The sequence below is a fragment of the Bombus terrestris genome, chromosome 4 (genome assembly GCF_910591885.1).
Source record: "Bombus terrestris chromosome 4, iyBomTerr1.2, whole genome shotgun sequence".
NCBI classification, from domain to species: domain Eukaryota; kingdom Metazoa; phylum Arthropoda; class Insecta; order Hymenoptera; family Apidae; genus Bombus; species Bombus terrestris.
This window is the reverse complement of record NC_063272.1, coordinates 7,360,313-7,380,108: the sequence shown is the minus strand read 5'-3', so window position 1 is coordinate 7,380,108 and position 19,796 is coordinate 7,360,313. Positions and strand designations below refer to the sequence as shown.

The following is a 19,796-nucleotide window of genomic DNA, read 5'->3' as shown; positions in this document are numbered from 1 at the left end:
GTCACATATTTAATTTTTTGTGCAAATCAATACCAATTTGTCAACTTTTGCTATTCAACATAATCAAAAAGTAGAATTTCCTTTTGGTTTAATAATTAAATAATGTTATGCCAGAAACAAGCATTAATTTTTATATATACAGTCTTTGTATAAACCAATGCCAATCTACCAATTTTTATAAATTCGTGATAATCGAAAGTCCTAGTTTCTTGTTACTCTTTAAAAAATCCCCTTTAGCCAATATAAAGTAATTAACGCTAGCAAAAGAGGTCGTTATTTTCATAAAGATTAATTTCCATCTATTTCACTGTGTCGTGTCAATCAAAGTCATAGCGAATGATTTTTGCATACGGCGAGAAGCGGATGACGAGGATTCGAGAGTGCATATAAGACGTTGATTATACCAGAGTTGCGCTTATGACCTTTCACGCAGGACTGCTTAAAGTTACGTCAATGGTGTGCATTGTACGAGAGAGCTGACTGGTTGGAAGGCGATAGACACCACGTGATCCTGCTACCAATGACGCCGGGGAATACCAACGGGTCGATAACAATGAGACCGACAACGAAGCCTCGGGAATATTCTCTTCGCCTGGGTCTATCGACCTGACCTTATATTTCCTGCCGTTTTCCTTTGACACGACGTCATTGTCTTCCACCGGATATTGTCTGATCTTTCGTAACTCCTTATCTTCACTTTTTTCCCGTATTGTTAACGTTGAGACATTTGGTGCCTTTTACACTAGACTAGTGGAATTCTATATGGATACAGTATTTCTTTGATGGACGTACGAATGATTTATATTTTATGTAGTCCTATTCTTTGTTTGAATATTTTGCTTAATATAATAGATAAGATCGACATTAGATGTACTGAACTCTGTCAGATTTATTCGATGACTATGTTTGCATGGAACTTGCATTGATTGTGAAAATTTAAGACGGAAATCGATAATCGTGTATCGACGTAAGGTTCGTGTACTTACTTACGATGAATAATGAATGTTAATTTTGAGCTACGAGAGAATTGCATAATGCGTTTTATCACATCGATGTTGACTATAATACAATAATAATACAAAGTTTTTATTACTAGAAGTAAAGAAGAAAGTATATAGTTTATCTTAGCGTCACTTCTTTATCAAGGGTTGGTAATACAAACTTCTTATACATATGTAATTTTTATTGTATTATACGCAACTTTTTATTGGGTCATTATGTTACTCTACGTATTTATATTCTATCGTTTTAATAACAATAATGAAGTAACTATATTATACTTAAATATTTCATATCAAATATTTCAAAATTGTTGACACTTATGCTTAAATGAATATTTTTGTTGTGTTTATTTATTTCGTAAATATGTGATATTCGTTAGATTAAAAAATTAAGCAAAAATCTATATAATTAAAAAGATCAAAGATATTAATTACAGTATAAAAAATAATATAACAAAATATTTATAATTAACGCGAATCTAAACACGGAACGAAGAGATAGGTTTCTACTGATCAGTATCAGGTTTTGCAAGGATCTGAGAAAAATTGTCACTGCGGAAATTCTTCGATTCAGTAATTAACTGTTTTGCGCGTGATTCGAGCAGCTAGGCAGTAACGGGGAACATTATTTGTGAAAGTAATTGAACTCGTTATGAAACTCGTCTTTCAAGAAAGTAATCTAACCGTGGTGGGGTTTTCGTAATTCTCGGCTGAATCTCTAATTAGACCCGCATATGCCAATCGATCCTTCTTCAGTCACGCACCGCGTTCGATTCGTAGCAGCGAATAGAATAGCAGATGGTCGACATTTAAGTTGAAATTTTTCAATGTTCATTCAAATCATTGACATCAAACGTCTGGCAATATCATTGGTCAATCCACAAACATTAATTTTTTATTCCCTAGGGAATTTTTTATACTGGCTAAATGCGCCAAGGTCGAACGTTCTTTATCAAAATTATCTACCGTCGGTAATAAGGCACATTGTTGAAAAAGTTTAAAATTCTTTTCAAAATATGAAAACTCCAAGTTTACATTTTTAAATCTCCAAATAAAGCTGATTTAAAATTTTCAACTTCTCATATTCCTTTCTATCGTGTCCAACCGATCAAATTGGATTTCAAGTTAAGATTTCTAAGTTTTTCATATAATTCTAAATTTCTACGAATAGCTCGTAAACAAAATTTCTTCTATTTCTTTATACGCTTTCACAACTCGCCGGATCTAAATCACATTTTATCTCTTCGAATCTGCGTTAACTCGGTCGATAACGAAATTTTCCTTGGGAATTCCCTAGTGAGCGGTGGTTCCCGGAGATCGCGAGACGAAAAGTCACTCGCTAGAGATCGGTTTGCATCGAGAGACGAAGAAAGTAAAGTGCTCCTAGACTGATAACTAGACGAGAAGCCGGTTAATTAGCCGCACAGTTAGATAACGCTCTTTATCTAGATCGCGTGGAACGATCAGAGGCCCTGTGCAGTAGCGCAAACGTGCACCAAGCCAGCAGCCAGTCGACACTCGATTGGCGGAGCTGATGGTAGTGGATGGAGGAGGTAAAAGCGACCGAGGGGCTGTTGCAGGAGGTGAGGAGGTGGCTGGAGTTCTGGTTCTTTGCAGAGAACTCCTCCGGTAGTCGCCTCCTTGACGTTCCTCTGGGGGGTTTCAAGCTCGCGCGTGGGAGTAGAAGCTGATAGTAGCGTGGGGTGCATATCGAAGGGAAGATGAGAGTGGGTGGATGGAAAGGAAAGGAAGGGTGGGTGAGCCGTAGTAGATAGGTGGATGGGTGGTTGGTCGGTCGGCTAAGTGGTTTGAGGGCGAGCTGAAGGGAAAGAGACACAGCGTATGTACGTGAGCAAGGAGCGTGGAAAAGGGCGGTCGGGGAGGTTAGAGGCCGTAGGAGTGGGATTGCCGAGGTGTGCGTGGGTGAGCGAAGCCGTCGGTATACATCGATGGGGGGGAAAAGGAAGGACGAAGAAAGGAGAGAAAAGACGACGGGAGTCGGGGTGTATGAGAGACACGTAGATGGTGGTAGAACGTAGCAGAAAGGGAGGCTACAAAGCGGAATGGAAAAAGGAAGGAAACGACGACGAGAGGGAGATAAATGAACGACAGTGGAATAGAGAGCTTGTGAGCAGCAAGGAGGGAGCGTGGGTTAGGAGAGACAAGGAGAGGTTGGTACGTGGTCGGTGATGGGAGCGAGAAAGGAAGACACGTTGAGACGGAAGGTGAGAAACACGAGGAAGGATGGACGGAGATGGTAGAGACAACAGGGATAGTGATACGGTGTAAAGACAAATAGAGCGGGAATGCAATAAGGAGAGACGCAACCCGAATATACATACATATTTCGAAGAAAGAGAAAGGCAAGAGGAAGTGGGAAAAGAGAGACGTTAGAGGGAGGAGGAGAAGTGGATGATCGAGGGAGATAGGCACTGGAACGGATAGGCATACTGCGAACGAACCAGACAGAAACGAACGGATTCTAGAGGAAAAGGGTACGAATGGAGAGTATACCATTGAAGGGAGCGACTAACAGAGATAGCAAGCGTGTATTAGAGGATGAGAGGAGCTAGGGTGAGAGTAACAGGCAACCGCGTTAGAATGAGATAGAAGCCGAGAGATAGAGAGGGTAAAGCAGAGAGTCGACTCGGATATGAGGGTGTCGCGCAAGCCGGTCACGCCGAGGTTTCCATGGCAACGACAGGCGATAAATCAACCCGCAACATCCCCGAGTACCGCCAGATAAAACCGCATACACATATGTGTATACGTACATATACGCGCGGAGTGGAGATACCGACTGGTAACTCCGCGCCCAAAAAGTTTTCCCTTCGACCGATTTATGCCGCCGCTGCCTGCAACACCGAAGAACGCCTTGCCATCGAAGAAGAACTCTTTTCTTCCTTTTCATTTCTCTTTTTATCTCTTCTTCCTTTTATCTCTCTCGCGCTGGCCGTCGACGTTGCTCTCCCTTCGACTCCCTTCTCTCTCTTCCGCCTCCCTTTATAAACTCGTCTTTTTCTTCCATTCCTCTCTTCATTCCAGTTCCCCGTCCTTTCCTTTTCTCTTATTATCCCTCCTTCTGTCTTATTTCTTCCTCTTCTTCTTCTTCTTTCTTTCCCCCTTTTCATGCATCGTACTCCACGCTTCTCCCCCTCTGTGATTCTCTTTATCGTTCACCTCTCGCGATCTCCTTCCTTTTCGCGCATTCTCCATCCACCAGCGTGTTCTCTCTTCCGCCCTCCACACAGTGTACGCGCTCTCGCACGCCCTCTCCCCCCCCCCTCCTCTCTCTGTTTCCCTTTCTTGTTCACTTGTCTCTCGGCTATGCAACGCGCGCGGCCAACACACAGCTACTTCTATACAACACGGTGGTTCGCCCTGTGCATGCACACACGGTGGCTGCCGGCCTATCGTGGCGCATGCCACGACCTCGAGCTGTCCTATCGTCCTTTCGCCGCCACGAGAAGTATGCAGACGTTGTAACTTACGATTAAACGCAGACGGTGTTGATAATAACAGTTCATTTCCCTGCCACGCTTCCGATCCCGCGCTCCGTCTACAAGGTAACGCTGGAAACACTGGAAACGCAACGGTAACACGGATATTCCGGCGACAGTTTTGCGCCACAGCTGTTCCCACGCGTGGGAACCTCCGACCAGGAAAAAAAATATTACGGATGCGCATTTTATACCTTGCGGTATAATCGAAGAAAAATGGCCGCGCGAAATATTTTTGCTCGAAATTAAACGGTTTCTTGGAATGATTGAGAGAAGGAAACAAACTCTTGGCGAGTTGCTCGCACGAGGATCGATACTACCGAGATCGATGTCTTGTGTCTCGTCACGCGTTTTATACTCCATAAAGGGTTTCTCGTTAATGGAGATTCTCTTGCACGGTATTGATACCAAGGAATTTTCAGAATTTTATTTTTTAACAGCATTATGAGCTATTTTACAGATATCTTTCTGATTCTTGTCAGTAAATGTGTATTAAATTACCGAGTAATAATTCCAAAGTTGTTAAATTTCATATCTTTCTGCAACAACTCTCTTAACTTTGCTACTGCTATCTGGCAGAACGTATAAAATCTTCGAAGTTGTAAAGTCGTCCACGTTTTCTAACACATTTATTGTTGCATGTATTCCGAACGGAAACACGAACAAATAGCGTTGGATGGCACAAAAAAATCCCAATTCAGCGTTTATATTTTACGCAATTTTGTAATATTATTTTATCATAAATGTTATCCCTTCCGCACAAATTCCCAACAAACTTTGACGTATATACACTCTACTGATTAATACACGCACAACTAATATGAAATCTTTGAAAAAGCAACGACCGCTTAAATCTGACGTGAGACACGAGTAGAACGAACATCACTTCATATCCGTTTCGAGGTTTAGTTCAAGGGTCACTGGTTTTCGTTTAGAGTATGCAGAACGTCGTAAGTAGTCACGTCCGGAACGTACGATGTGGCATTTTGCTTGCAGCACAGGGGCAGAAAATGCGTAGGCCGCAAATAAACCCTCGCGAATCTAATCTCATTTAGCACGCCACTGACGTCACCGGAGGCTCCCTCGTGACGTTGCCACGGTCGTCGGTGACGTATCTTCCTCACAACGGACGTCCTTGCCCAGGATACTTAAGGTCGGCCTAATGGAACACCTTTGCGGACCACGTGTATTTACGTCGCTTTTTTTTGTTTGAAAAGGTCGAGCCGAAAGATGTTACCCTCCACCCTTTTCGATCAAATCGCGCTATCATCGATTTCACCCTTCTGCCCTCTGTAAACCCCTCCCCAATTTTTTTCTTAGACCGTGAGATACCGTGGAAGACACGTTAGAATGGAAATATTAGTTAAATATTTACAGTAATAATATAAAGACTTAGTTTTCCATAAATGAAACAATTGTTGCGTATTGTTGTTAGAAATTTTGTGCAAAATCGTTGTCGATAATTTAAGGATTTCAATGAGATGATTATTTTTAAGAGTAACGTTTCTTAGTCTGTCGTTATTTTTAATACTTTTCGTTAATTATAATCAGAGTATTTGATCAGATAGATTCTGCTGCCTGTTGATTTATTTGTTTCGTATTTTCGATGTATTAACAAACATTTTCTTAAATAAATGTAACAAATAAATCGGTAAAACTAAATTTGTAAAACGTGAAGTTCGTATTGTTCTGCACCTGTGTACTTCCTCCCGTAATAAATAATGTAGCCGAATTATAATAATGAATGAAAAATGTATGTATGTCAGTGTGAGAGATGTAGAAATATTTGAAAACATACATACGTCGACTCATAATTTATACGTATGAATGTTTTATTCAAATGGACGGAAGATACATGAGATATACCTTATGAAAGTAGGAAGTACGCTTTTTATGATCTCCTGTCGCGAAATAATATTCCCTCTTAAATTTTATCAATTGACATATTTCCAAATCAAATTCTTTATTCGTGTATAATTCGCTGTCAAGAAACTCTTAAGCGCGAAGATTGTATTACTGGAACAAAATTTATTTTATATTCTATGTAGACAAAACACTTTGTATACGTTCCACTAAGTACTATTACATTTACTCTTTGATACGATGTAAAAGAAGATAGGAAAAGGAGTGTATCGTAACTAAGAAAATTTCCTAACCTTTGACCTACAATTAGAAATCCTCGAAATTTTATAATAATAAAAAGAATCCAACTTTTATAGCAAAATAAAAGGAATCTCGCTGTATTCTTAGTAAAACAAAAAAAAACAACATTTGACATAAAATTTAAAATTTCCAAAATTTTTAGTATTACGCCAGTAAAACACAACAGATGCTATAATTTTTCTCTCAACGATCGATCGAGGTTCCCTCCATCGATCCCTTCGTTGTCCAACTAATCGCCTCTTCTGTAATAATATTCACTTCAAAGACAACGGATGTTGTCGCGGGTGTCGTCATATCACGATGCTACTATTTTAACGCGGAGTACATCCGATGATCAGCAGAGACACCTGTTGCTCTTTAATTTGACGTAACGCGTATGCGATCAGAAGGTCGTTCGGCTTTGAAAAATTGCTGGCTCATTACGAAAGAGCAGAGAGAGAGAGAGAGAGAGAGAAAGAGAGAGAGAGAGTGGAGATGCAGAAAGGTGCGAGAAGGGAGCGATAAATACGCTAAAACTTCTCCCTCTCGCAATAATTCTCTCTTTATCCTCCCCCTTAGCCATCCTCTCGCTGCACCTTTGTCTCACCCGCATGCACGTTGATTAACTTAAACGACCTCGTTTGCAGATCGTAAAAAAAGATGAAACTACTTCCTTCGAACGATTTATTGTATATAGGGAACTTATAGTGTACGGAAGTTCGTGAACAAAAGTGCGGGGCAAGATCATTCCTCGTTACACAAAGTATCGACGTATTCCTGTAATCACGGTACAATCAGCAAAAGGATGATTCTTTGTGAAAAAGTAAATCGATAATGTACGGTGAAACTTTTTCATGCAGTTCTTTTCTTCGGTGCTTTATTTTCGAATCGAAGTCAGAGATTTGTTCAGTGTATTCGAACTTGGTTCGTTGACTGCGGAGTAAAACTGGTTTATTTAAGGCTTTGTTTTGAAAAGAACAGTGTTTGCACGAATTTAGCTTAGAATTGGCGCACGCGTGCTTGATAAATTTTCGAATGAAATTTCCATGGAAGCGAAGCTTCCTGTGGACAAATTTTCTCTGACCGATCGCACCGTGATAACAGGGACAACCTGCTTCCAAATTATCTCCAAAATTCTTGAACGCGTTCAAGATACCATCTTGCGTATTCGAATGCAGCTTGCACGCGCAAATTCATTAATTATCGATCCCGGAAAGCATTCGGCCCCGATGCCGAAACAGAACGTCAAAGCGCGTAGGATGTTCCAATGGAACGGACGGTGTTCGCTTGAGTCAGCCATTGCAGCGGAGTACACTTGGACCTCGACACGGCGTATAAGCCAACTAGTCGGTATCTGGAAAGCGAACGTCGAAACTAAATTCTTGGCCGCGTTAATCGAGCAACGATAGAGAACGGTTTCCAGTCAGGGGATCTATATCGATGAAGCGACTGTACGCTCCGATCGCGGTTTCCATTTAGCGGCGTTTCTCTTGAACGCGTTCTGGCCTTCGAGGAGGGAGGTCGATCAGAAGCGCGCGAGACAGGAACAGAGAGAAAGAGAAAGAGAAAGAGAGGGTCCATACGGGCCGGTGTGTCCACTCGATTTTCGGGGCCGTTCAAAGTGGACGGATAGAATGATAATCTGGGAGCAGCTTGGTAGTTGGTAGGTATTGATCTGTCGGTCGGGGTGTTACTGTGTGGTATGGTTGGTCGGTGGGCTGGATAGGTGGGTGGTTGTGCCATGGTGGGCGAGGGTGATAGCGGCACCAGAGGGGAGGGAGAGAGAGCCGAGGGAACGCTGGGAGATGAGGTAGCGCGGAAAGGGGAAGGTTTAGGGAGGTGGAGACAGGAATGGGGTAACGGGGGATGAGAGGTCGGGTCGGGACGGCAGCAGCTATAGCCTTGCTCTTGCTCGATTCCCTGCTTCTCCCTTCGCTCCGTCTTTCTTCCACCGACTCTATTTTCCTCTCTCTGCACGCTTCTACCCTGACTCCCTTTTCTGTTCATCTCGCTTCGTCCTTCCCTCGTTTAACCATTTCATCCTTTCTCTATCTGTGCTAATTTCACCGTGCTCGCTCTGTGCCACGTTCCTCTCGTCCCTGTCTCGTCCTGTCTCCTCTCGCTCACCCTTGTCGCTTCTCTGTCGCATTACTCGTCTCTTCTACTCCAACCCCGTTGCTCCTCCGGTATTCTATTTTTCTTCTATTCACGTCTCGCCCACCAACGGCTTTTTTCTTCCCGTCCGTGCCGTTAGTTTCTACCACTTTGTCTCTCCTCTCTTCCCGTTTCGCCCGTTTCTTTCCCCGATGTTCGTCGCCTTTCACCCAATGCCTCCATCGCTCTCCCTCTCCTGGGACAACCCTAGACTCCTGTCTCTCTTCTATTTTCATTTCCCGCGCCTCCAACCCCTCGCTTCTTCCTTTTTCTTTTTTTCTTCTCTCCCCGTTGAGCACATCGTACCTCTTCCCTTTCTTCCTTTCGCTCGCTTCCTCCCCTTCCCTCCCCTCTCACTCTCTCTCTCTCTCTCTCTCTCTCGTATTTTCATTTTCATTTTTCCTTTTTCGCGTGGCCATCAGCCGTCTCTGTCCCGCCCGCCGAGAACCATCCCCGTCGCTCTCGCGCTCGCTGTCGAGAGTGTGTGGAACGAGAGAAACGATTATGGGGCGAACGGGGTGGCTATGTCCCCCACAGGATATAGGGTGTCGGGGAGAGATTGGCAACAGAGTATACGCGCTCTCAGTTTTGCTAGTCTCCTCTGTGTTCCTCCAATCTCATCCCTTCTCGCTTCCTCTACACTTGCTGTTCTATCTTTGTCCAGCGTTCTACGCGATACAATGTTCCTCTCTATCCCTACAGTGTGTTAGCTTGCCCCTCGCCTTGCATCCTGCACGACCCCGCGAACCTTGGATTCGGCGTGGTCGTGTGCTGTACGCGCCACCGGATTGGCGGGCTGCGACCCCGCATGAATTATTCGGTAACCTAATAGTTTCTTGAGCAAAGAGCACCAGATCGCCGTAGCTATCTTGTTTTGCATAGCTTCGACGATCTTCGCACGGTCTTCTTTCTAGGGGAAAGATGAACGAGAAGGGTGGATGACAGAGGGTGGCTGGCGATGGATCGCGATCGTTGTCGATCTGTCTGTCCATCGATCGAGATCTCCCTTCGGGAAACTTGTTAGGGAAACGTGTACGAATTCGAGATTTCAAAGGGCATTCGAAAAGAGTTTTGTCAGCAGGATTCTTGGGTCTTGAAATTCCTGCTTTTCTTTGTATTAGGAATTAAGGAACTTAGACGTTAACTTGTTATTTCTTGATGGGATGGATTGGGGTTAATCACATCACCTGATATCAAAGGATATACCTTTTCAAGTTGATAATTTTACTCATCGATCTTTATAGATGCAAGTTACAACATCTTACGTACATTAAATGTATGTGTATGTATGTAAATATATGTAAACATATGTATAAATGAAGATGACAACAGAGAAACGTGATACGTACATTTTTATCGATCTTTTAATTATAATGCCTAATTAATACGTAATTGAGGACGAAGCTTCGTCAAGCTTCTTAATATCGGGCATATTAAAAATACATCTTTGACGCTGTTAGGTTCGTGTTTGGGTTAGATTTGCACGCGTGACTTGAACAAAGAAATTATGTATCGCATGTAGCGTTATAAGCAGAATTGCAGGAATTTGATAAAAGAGATAGTGCGAGGTAAAATATTAAACGAATTTTTTTATAACAAGCTTTTCGTTAGAAGGAAGATTCCGAAACTTCTCTATCGTTCTAAAAGAAAACAGGCTCGAGAAGATAAGATAACATTCCTCTGTACTTGTACGACGTTCCACTCGATCTTTATTAAAGGTTCGGCGTTTATTAATAAGCGTGGCAATCTGTTAAAGGGACGAATGCTTGGTGCGCTCACAAATGAGAATTTTAGACAACTATTAGGCAACCAAGGACTATTATTAGGGTCTGGACGTGCTATCATTAGACGATACACTTCACCAAAGTAAAGTTTGCCATTGACAGCGTCGACACTGATCTTCAAAGGCAACCTGACTCGATGACACAGTCGATGACGGAAATTGCTTTGATGTGGCCTGGAATTTAGTTCATCGAGTAATTCGCGAGCGTGCACGCGCGCCACCCCAGAAAATAGACATCAGCCAAGAGTGAGAAAGAGGAACCTCGAAAAGAAAATATCTTCGTATCGAATACACTTCGCCGGGCCTATTTCGTCTCTCTGTTTGCTCAAGAAATTCTTAGGCAGCATCTGTGCCGAAGCAAAGCTTTCATCGACTCAGTCCCACCAGCAATTTCTGCTTCATCGAACCAACAGATTCATGATTCGTAAATAGATCCTGATCTATACTACTTCCACCTCTAAACGATTAATTCTGTCGGACTTATTAGTCAGAAATATCGAGGATGTCTTGAATAACAGTTCAGCTTAATTTCGTTTAAGTTTCTCAAACGCTAGAACTACATACCAAACAATTTAAAATGATCAAGTCCTTCTGTATAATTGAACTGATATTATTAATCAAATTTTACTTGTTATTATTATTATTTTAATAAATTCTTCTCTATTTATGATATTTCAAGACACTGCGATTAGACAATTTTTTACGTTGATTGGAAAACTTCGGCGATATTATTCTTCCGTTGTGATATATTCCACTTGAGATTTTGAAATAACCCGATTTTACGTGAAATCAACCGTATACGGTTCGTAACTTGAAATTTGTGGGCGAATCCCCAACTATTTCAGCTGTCAAAACTTCCACTGAGTTTCAGCAGACACTAGCAAAATTTCATTTTCACTTGCAGTCTAATGCTCCGCGAAAGTGTTTTCCAAACGTGAGAATGCACGAGCAATAATAACATAATGCACCATTTGTACTTTGAGAATTTAATAAAGAACTCAATTCACGCATTAAGCGTGTAAATTAATTCGCCACTTTCGGATTTCTCTCTTTTTAATAACTACTTTAAATTCAAATGTTATAGCATTTTTGAGGCTTATATTACGTAACTCATAAATCAAATTTGAATCTTATTTAAAGATATTAATTTATACAATACATATATTAGAGAATTTAATCAAATCGTAATTATGTTAGATCGTTCGTCATTCTATTTCCTTTATCTCTCTATTACTTAAACATCGAGCGAAGGAACACACTAATTAATTTAACACGTTTCATGCCACATGGTCCATCAATAACCCACAACACTCGATAGAAGTGAAACTTGCATAAATTAACAAAGATATTACTTGCTGCGTTGTTCGTGTAATCTAAATAATAGCCAAGGAATAAAAATTATCGAAATAATAAAAAACACCAGGAAACATCAAAATATTAAAAATTCAATCCTGATATCCTTCTTCACTGATTAATTTATCTTATTTTTCTATTTATTTTTTAACCTAGAATCATCCCTTCCCCGGCTGTACCATAACTACTTGGACACTCTGTATAATCGAAACTGATAGTGCTGTATCTAACAAAAATACGCTAGAAATGAATGAAAATACACAAATAAAATTAGATTAGAAATTAATAGAAATACACGCAGTAATAATGCACTAGAAAATAATAGATCTGTAGCTGATAAAAGTACTCCGGAAATCAATAGAAATATACTTAATAGAAATACATTAGAAATTAATAAAAACTAATGAAAATACGATAAAAATTAATAGAAATATATGGCGTGTAAAATCACCTCGTAAATTTTATGTGAAACACGATTCGAAGTGTGTTGGATGACACTGGGGCGCTTTATATATTAGAATTTGCCACTTGCCGGGGAATATGGTTCTCGCGTTGGCTGCACAGATTATGAATTTCGGTGACGGGGTTGCGCATCAAGTTAATCCACCCCTGTTCGGGTGCGAGAATGATGCATCCCCCAACGGATGATGTAATCATTCGTTCGAGGGGCGATAGAATAGCCGAAACGAAAATTACTTTCTCGAATGTGCGAGCAGCGGCGAGCAATTTAAGAGGGATGGGGCCGAAAGAGAGAGATGGGGTGGTCGATTTCGTCGTGCCGGATATACAAGGCAAACATTGTGATTTGAGTGGCGATCGGAGGTTGAAATTACGCCCGCCTCGGGGACTGATGCAATTAAGGGCAATTAAATGCGAAAATTAAACAATTCGGAACGGTTCGTTTCCGATCATTCATCATACTCGAACATGCTTTTTTTCCTTTTCGAGCGAGTTTACGATGTAAAGTGATCAAGGGCTCGTAAAATACAACAGATTATAGCCTTGAACAGATCGCCTCGAAGATTTTTATCCCCGATGCGTAAAAACTTTTTTCCAATTGTCCTTCGCTGCTCGTATTTCACGCGATCAATTTTATTGAACGCCATATTATTTATAATGTAGGTGCAACAATCTATGATATAGCATATAGAGTTAATTGGGCAAAACACTATAGTGACCTGAAAAGTATAGCTACATTGTGCACTGTTTTTGTTAACGAACAATATGTGTAACTAATTTACTGCTCGTTATGGTTAATACATATATGCGTATATATCAAAGTGATCGATTTTTATTGCAGCACAGTAATCTGCGATATCAGAAGAATATACATAATTGCATAAGAGACGTAATTTTTAAAATAAAAATAGCGATTGCTTTATATAAATACAATGTTGAGATACGAATTAAGTTCAATGAGTCGATATACTGTTGACAATGTAGATTCACAAAATTCTGCAATTTTAAGAAGATGTATAAGATGAACTGGAAGTGAGAAATCCTGCTTACCAATAATACTTTTAAGATATTTTTTAACCATAGAAAAATATAATCGGGCCAAAGACGACGGAAACAACATTTCAAGCTTGATAACCAAATAAATCAAAATCTTTTTTATTAATTATCATACATTACATAATAAATTAACTTTTTCTTTTTTCCTCACAATTCGCGATAGTCAAGCATCGTCGTTCTGAATCTCTGCTCGCACTTGTTTTACTGTTTCCTTAACGAACGTTAACGACCATAACGAAACAACGAATTAAACGATAGAATTAGAGAAACAGGGCTGATATCTTTGAAAATAACGGTACAGGGACGTTGAAGCATTATTACTCTGACTCGCGGGAACAAGCCCCAGCCCTGGGTGTCGGTTAATCGAGCCGCGTGTGCAAATATATCCGCGATTCGCGCAAAGATCGAACTGCAACTGAAATAGCACCGTCCCTCAAATACACCACTGTTTGGTATATATGTTGTGTATCGGTTGGCGATGCAGTTTTCGCGAATCAAAATAGCGTTCGGTTTTACGCGAGCCTGACAGCACTTCGTCACGTGCTTCGTTTAATGGAACGCTCTACGAGTTATTTCAAACTTATGTGTCATGCATTCTAGTTGCGCGCAAATATAACCGGGCGCGTGTGCGCGCAACACCGTACACGGAATCGTGCACGAAAACGCGGCGATTTCGCGCGCAAGCAGGCGCATTCTTCGCGCGAGCCACGAACCAATGAACCTTCTTTGAATTATCGTTCGACTGATTTCAGAGACGATGTTTCCTGCGCAATGTTACTTCTTTTCTACGTAAAATTACGAATCTACGAATTACACGTATCGTTCGATTATGTGGTTTCTTCTATCGATTTCGTAGCAAACTATGAAATCTTCTTTTTCCTGTTACCTCTTTCGTCTTTCACGAACTAAGAAACTGCGATTCAATTTTAGACAGAGGTACAAATATGTAGAGCTGATTGAAATACCAGAAAGTATATAAATTTCCATAAATAGAAATAATCAAATGTTAAATATAGTTCTCTAATCCACGCCAAAATACTGAAGCAGTAAATTATAATGAAAAGCGCTGAAAACTGGCTCTCGTCGGATAAATTAAAAATTCAACAAAATAAAAAAAAATTCATCGAAAGATACAGTATTAATTATCGAAACTCATCGGCGTTGCATCGATTGTGAGTGGATGGTGAGTGGATTGTGAGTGGAAATTCGTTTTCCCGGTCATATCGGGAACAATCCGTTGTGCGCGGCTTCAATTTTTGTCAGCGCAAACGTGGCCACCAACGTGAAACTTTCTCAATATTCCCCGCGTCGGCATTAACCCCGTTTCGTGGTAATTTTTTAACGTGTCGCTTTGTATCTCGTGATCATTAAATCGTTATTTTTATTGCTCTGTGGTTATAATCCCAACGGGAGCTTCGTCGCGGTTTATTCATCGCGGCAGACTAATATACAGAGTGTTTGAGAAGAAAACGATCTAAGGCTCTAAGAAAGAAGCTAATACACAGTACGTAATCGAAATAGTTTTATCGTGTGTGTACGTTCAATTCTCCTTCGATACAAGCGCGAGTCCAAAAATTGCTAGAATGCAGCTGCCAAATATGTGTATATTACCTTTATGATGTTAATTATCTCGTTTAACGTTTGTAGACGTGTCTTGAAACAATACAACTAAAGAAGCGGTTATCTAATCTTAGTATGTTTATCCTCGAAAACATCAAACGATAATGTTTGGCATAAACAACGATAACGTTCGATATAATCAAGATTAATCCTTGTTCTACGATTTTGGGTACGGTTACGGATTCTACAGATAACTATTCGTTCCTGGAATAGCGCGATTTGTCGAAGAACACTGGGATACTGATTCTACTGATGTAATATGTCACCCAAGGTAGAACTAACTTAATGGTAACTTATGTACTACATTAATGACACGATTTTCGAGAAGCTATTTGGCACCATTTCATTACTTATTCAAATCTACATTATAGAATGAAAATAGTTATCCGATCGAAGATTGGAATTGTTGCTTAAAAACAAAGAGCATAGACGTCAATATATAAACTCTTTGATTAATTATCATTACTATTAAAATATTCCAAAATCAAAAAAATCAGATTATTTTTTTATACCAATTTGTACTCCTATTCTTGTTGCAGCTACTTTCTATCCTACAAAATGCAATTTGATATTATAAACGAATATTTTATTTAATTCCAAGAATACCTTTATTTGTTATATGTATATTATGTATTTTTTTACATACTCTGTATTTATCACGTATATCGAATAAATAGATAAATAGCTATCGTAAATAGCATGAAAATGTATCAAACGTTTGCCAACGACCACTGCGATGAATCTACGACAGGTCGCACCTGTTCGAGCTGGATTAACGAAAAATGATCACGCATTTTCCAGTCGACGCGTCTAACGACATTGCTAATCGGCGATTCATTGATTTGATGACGCGACACACACGCTGAATATCTCGGTCGATTCTAATTTATCTTGCCTTTCAGAATGTAACTTGGTGACCGTGTGAATAACGTTTTCAGGGAAGGACCGCCTATTATTTCCCTGGGTCGCGATGTAATTAGCTTTCAGAATTGGCGTAGGTATGAGATCAATGAAAATAATTTATAATGCTCATCATACTAAAATAATTCGATGAATAAATTTCCTAACATTAGACAGGCGAACACACAGACCGTTGGAAAAAAGAATGGTCTAGTAAGACTTTAAGTACTTGAACACTTTTAGACGACAGGCATTCCCACGCTTTTACGAATATATTACGTGCGTTACACAAAATGTTTAGAAATTTCATTAGCACTGTAACGACACTCGTTTATCACGATTACGTTGGTAGAGTTTGAAACCATACTGAAAGTATTTGTAGAAGCCACAAAATAGTTACGCTTAGTGTAACTATATATTTCACAAAGCGATGTCTTACGATGTTGACAAAAGAGTTGACGTTGCAGTAGGACTTTTTCAATTCGCGCTTGTATTAAACAAAAATTAAACGCATATACGTTAGATTAAAATTCATGCGAGAAACGAATAATTGAAGGTACAATGAAATTATTATAACAATTTACAATCGAATCGAGGAGTTAGAACTTATACGAAGAACGCTGAAGAAGCAAAATCGATAAATTGAAACTCTTTGCAAGATCGAAAAGCATAGAAATGACGGGATTTGCAAGTACATAGAGTAAATCAGGTCATGATGGCGACTAGTTTGGTTTCCTATATCGATCGAAACGCCAAAACTACCCCTGCAATTTGCCGATACGGATGCTTAAAAATTAACATTCCTGAAGAAATATATCATTTAACCAACGATTTTCCAAAGAAGATCCTCTCGAAGAATCCTTTACGTTCTTCTGTTCTCCAACGTTCTGGCTGATTTCGATCGAAGCTCGCCTCCTTGGCTGGCGAATCTCGTTTTCACCTAAACTCGTCGGATACAAAGAGTATCGCGAGGAATACAAAACAGCCCGTGGATTTTTTTCCCTCGTGAATCACGGAGCTGCTAGAGGAATTCTTCTCGAAAACTCGCCACCCTCCGAGGACGCGTCAACCTTGCCTCTCCGACCAGACGTTGAAAAACGAAAAATGTATACAAATACCGGGGAATCTGGCTATTTTTAGGGAGCACGGCCTGACATCGGGTTATAAGACTATTTCCATAGTGGAAAGGAAAGAGAAAACACTTCGACCCTAAAACTGAATCTCGCCCGGTCTACACAATCAGTCATCCTCCCTCGCGCGCGTCTTCAAACTTAGCCTCCAACAACGAGGCAGGAACTCGCGTGTCGCGCGAGTCTGCATAGTTGGAGAAGCCCTGAGTAATCCTGTTTCACGCGGCTCCTTCGCCAACTTCGTCCTCCCTCGCAGATCTCTGCCCTCCAGTTTTCTGTTTCGACTACCGCGTCCTTTGATCAAAATAATCATCATAATATTCTATTAACGAAATCCGTAAATCGGTCGATTTCTTTCCCACCACTTTAAAAACCAAGCGAAAGTTTGCAGCACGTGACTCGACGCTAATTCCACACCAGACTTAGTTTATATCCGCTTCTTCTCATTTGCATTTAACTTTACTAAAGTTCATGTAAATTCATATTTTTGTAAATCCTATTAGAAAAATGGAATTTAAGCCGGCGTTATGCTTATGTATTTTAAAAGTGTCATATCCCGAAATAATTCAGTTCAGCATCACAGGAACGTCAAAACGTTCGAAAAAAAGAGGAACTTCAACGAAAGTTTCTGTAATTTTCCTCGAACAAACTTAACAATTTGCCTACTCAACCAATCTCCATCAACTTCGTTAAAATCAGTCTGCACCCCATGAACCTAATCAATAATCCCATAACAATCAACCAAAAAGGGTAGCAATTATCCGTGTCGTCATCAGAACCGTCTCGTCGTCCAGCATCATCAAGCAGATTCCAATCCACGTTTCGTCCCAATATCGAACGACCAACCTAACCTCTCGATCCTAACCTATCTGGCACTTTCATCCAAACAAAAGCGGCAAGAAAAAAAGAATGGAAAAGAGGGAAAACTCTGGACAAAAGGGAGAAAAAGGAAAGCGACAAAGTCGGTGGATTTCGCGTGGAACGAAAAAGGTTGGGAAAAGGGATGATTCGAACGGAGCGCTCTGATGCGATTCGGTCCGGTGGCGGGCTTCCGGTGAAGTGGTGTTCACCGTGGCGCTGGTCTATCGGCCCGCGAAATATGTTCCACCGTGTAAAAACCATATGAATAATGGGATGGCATATCGTGCATCAGTATGCCGGTGACTGTTGGCCCAGGTCAAATTGACTTGAGCGTCTCCATGGCAACAACTACTCAGACTTCCGGCTGGTCGATATCCTACCAACTTGTATTTTGCGGCGGACCTCGTCTGACTCTCTATATCTCTTTCTCTTTCACCCTGGTTCTACTTCGGTCTCTGTCTGAATGTTGTGTCTCTCTTGCGGCCTGTCTACTACCCTCTCTGTCCTTCCCTGCTTCTCTGCTGTCTGTCGACGTGGCCCGTCTCTCTCGCTCAGTCACTCACCAAGCGTTCACGAACCGTTCCCCTCTCTCTCGTACGCTCACTTGCTCTCCAGAGTCTCTTCCTCCCTCTCTGCGATCCTCTCTCGGTTTGCTCTCCCATCGGAACCCGCGATTCTCCTCGTTCTCCACCGGCTTTTCCAAAGGAAAAGACGAGGCCTGACCTGCCTCTGATAACAGGCGTGGCCTACACAGGCCCACTTTTCCAGATTTTTTCGTCAAACCGGGCACACCGGCAAAACTTTCCACTTGTCGAGTTTTCTTCGGGCATCCCGAAGAATTGGATCGAAGACGGTGACACAGAGATTTCTGATCGACGAATTCGATGCACCAATTATTAGCTAGCAATGACCACAGGTTTAGCGCCGACAATTTCGAATCGGTCGAGTTTTGTTTAGGGATTCCGGAGAATTGGATTGGCGATTGTGGTGGATGTTCGGTCGAAGAATTGGATGAACCAATTAATGTTACGAAAGGGGACATGTCTAAGTTCGAAGATGCGAAAAGTGGGATCTAATTTGACAGCACAGACTGTACTTCGTTAAATCATGTCGAGAATTAAAATAAAAAACAAAAGTATTTGAATTTAAGTCTATCTGGAAATGATATGAAAGCGATTAGTCTTTCTTTCGGTAGTCGACGTCAGACTCTTTACACTGTCACTACTCTCATAATTGAAAGTTAACATTCGTATCTTAATCTTCTATAAATTTCTCTTGTATAATTCTTTCTGTCGTATAAACATTTTTGAATTCCATCCTGTTGTGATTAAAGCTTGATATACTATGCTGTGTTATCTTAGCAGATACCACAATAAATTTTATATTTTCAAAAATTATAAGAGGATATAGTTTATGCAAAATAAATTCTTGGCTTATTTGCCTGACGCTCGAACCTTCCGCCTGGATTCCGAGAAAATTAGGTCCAAGAAAGTGACCTGCTTCCTCGATCGTCGCGACCAAGTCACTCGTATATGAAAACGAAGAATTATCGTCGAGGTAATCCCTTTCTATCTTTATTTTTACAGAAGATGGTCCGCGTATTGTCCTTTCGTTTTGATACGTTTTTGGCCTACTTTTTGTAGTTTGACTGTTCGCTGCTGTAACACTGCTTAATCATTTATTCTCAATGAATACATGAAATTTTTTTTTCGTTCCATAAACAGGCAAAGAATACGTTATTTCTCGATACCTAAATTTAAAAATTTACAAATCGTCAGAGATATTGCATTTATACTACATTTATTATGTTTAATTTATTATTCATATATTAATGTAT

At 40.6% G+C, this 19,796-nt stretch overlaps 1 protein-coding gene across 2 annotated transcripts in view; it reads left to right on the top strand.

Annotated features, from left to right (window-relative positions):
• LOC100644843 (centrosomal protein of 290 kDa) overlaps positions 1–19,796 on the top strand; it is a 169,607-nt gene that overhangs the window by 79,274 nt on the left and 70,537 nt on the right. The window lies entirely within an intron of this gene.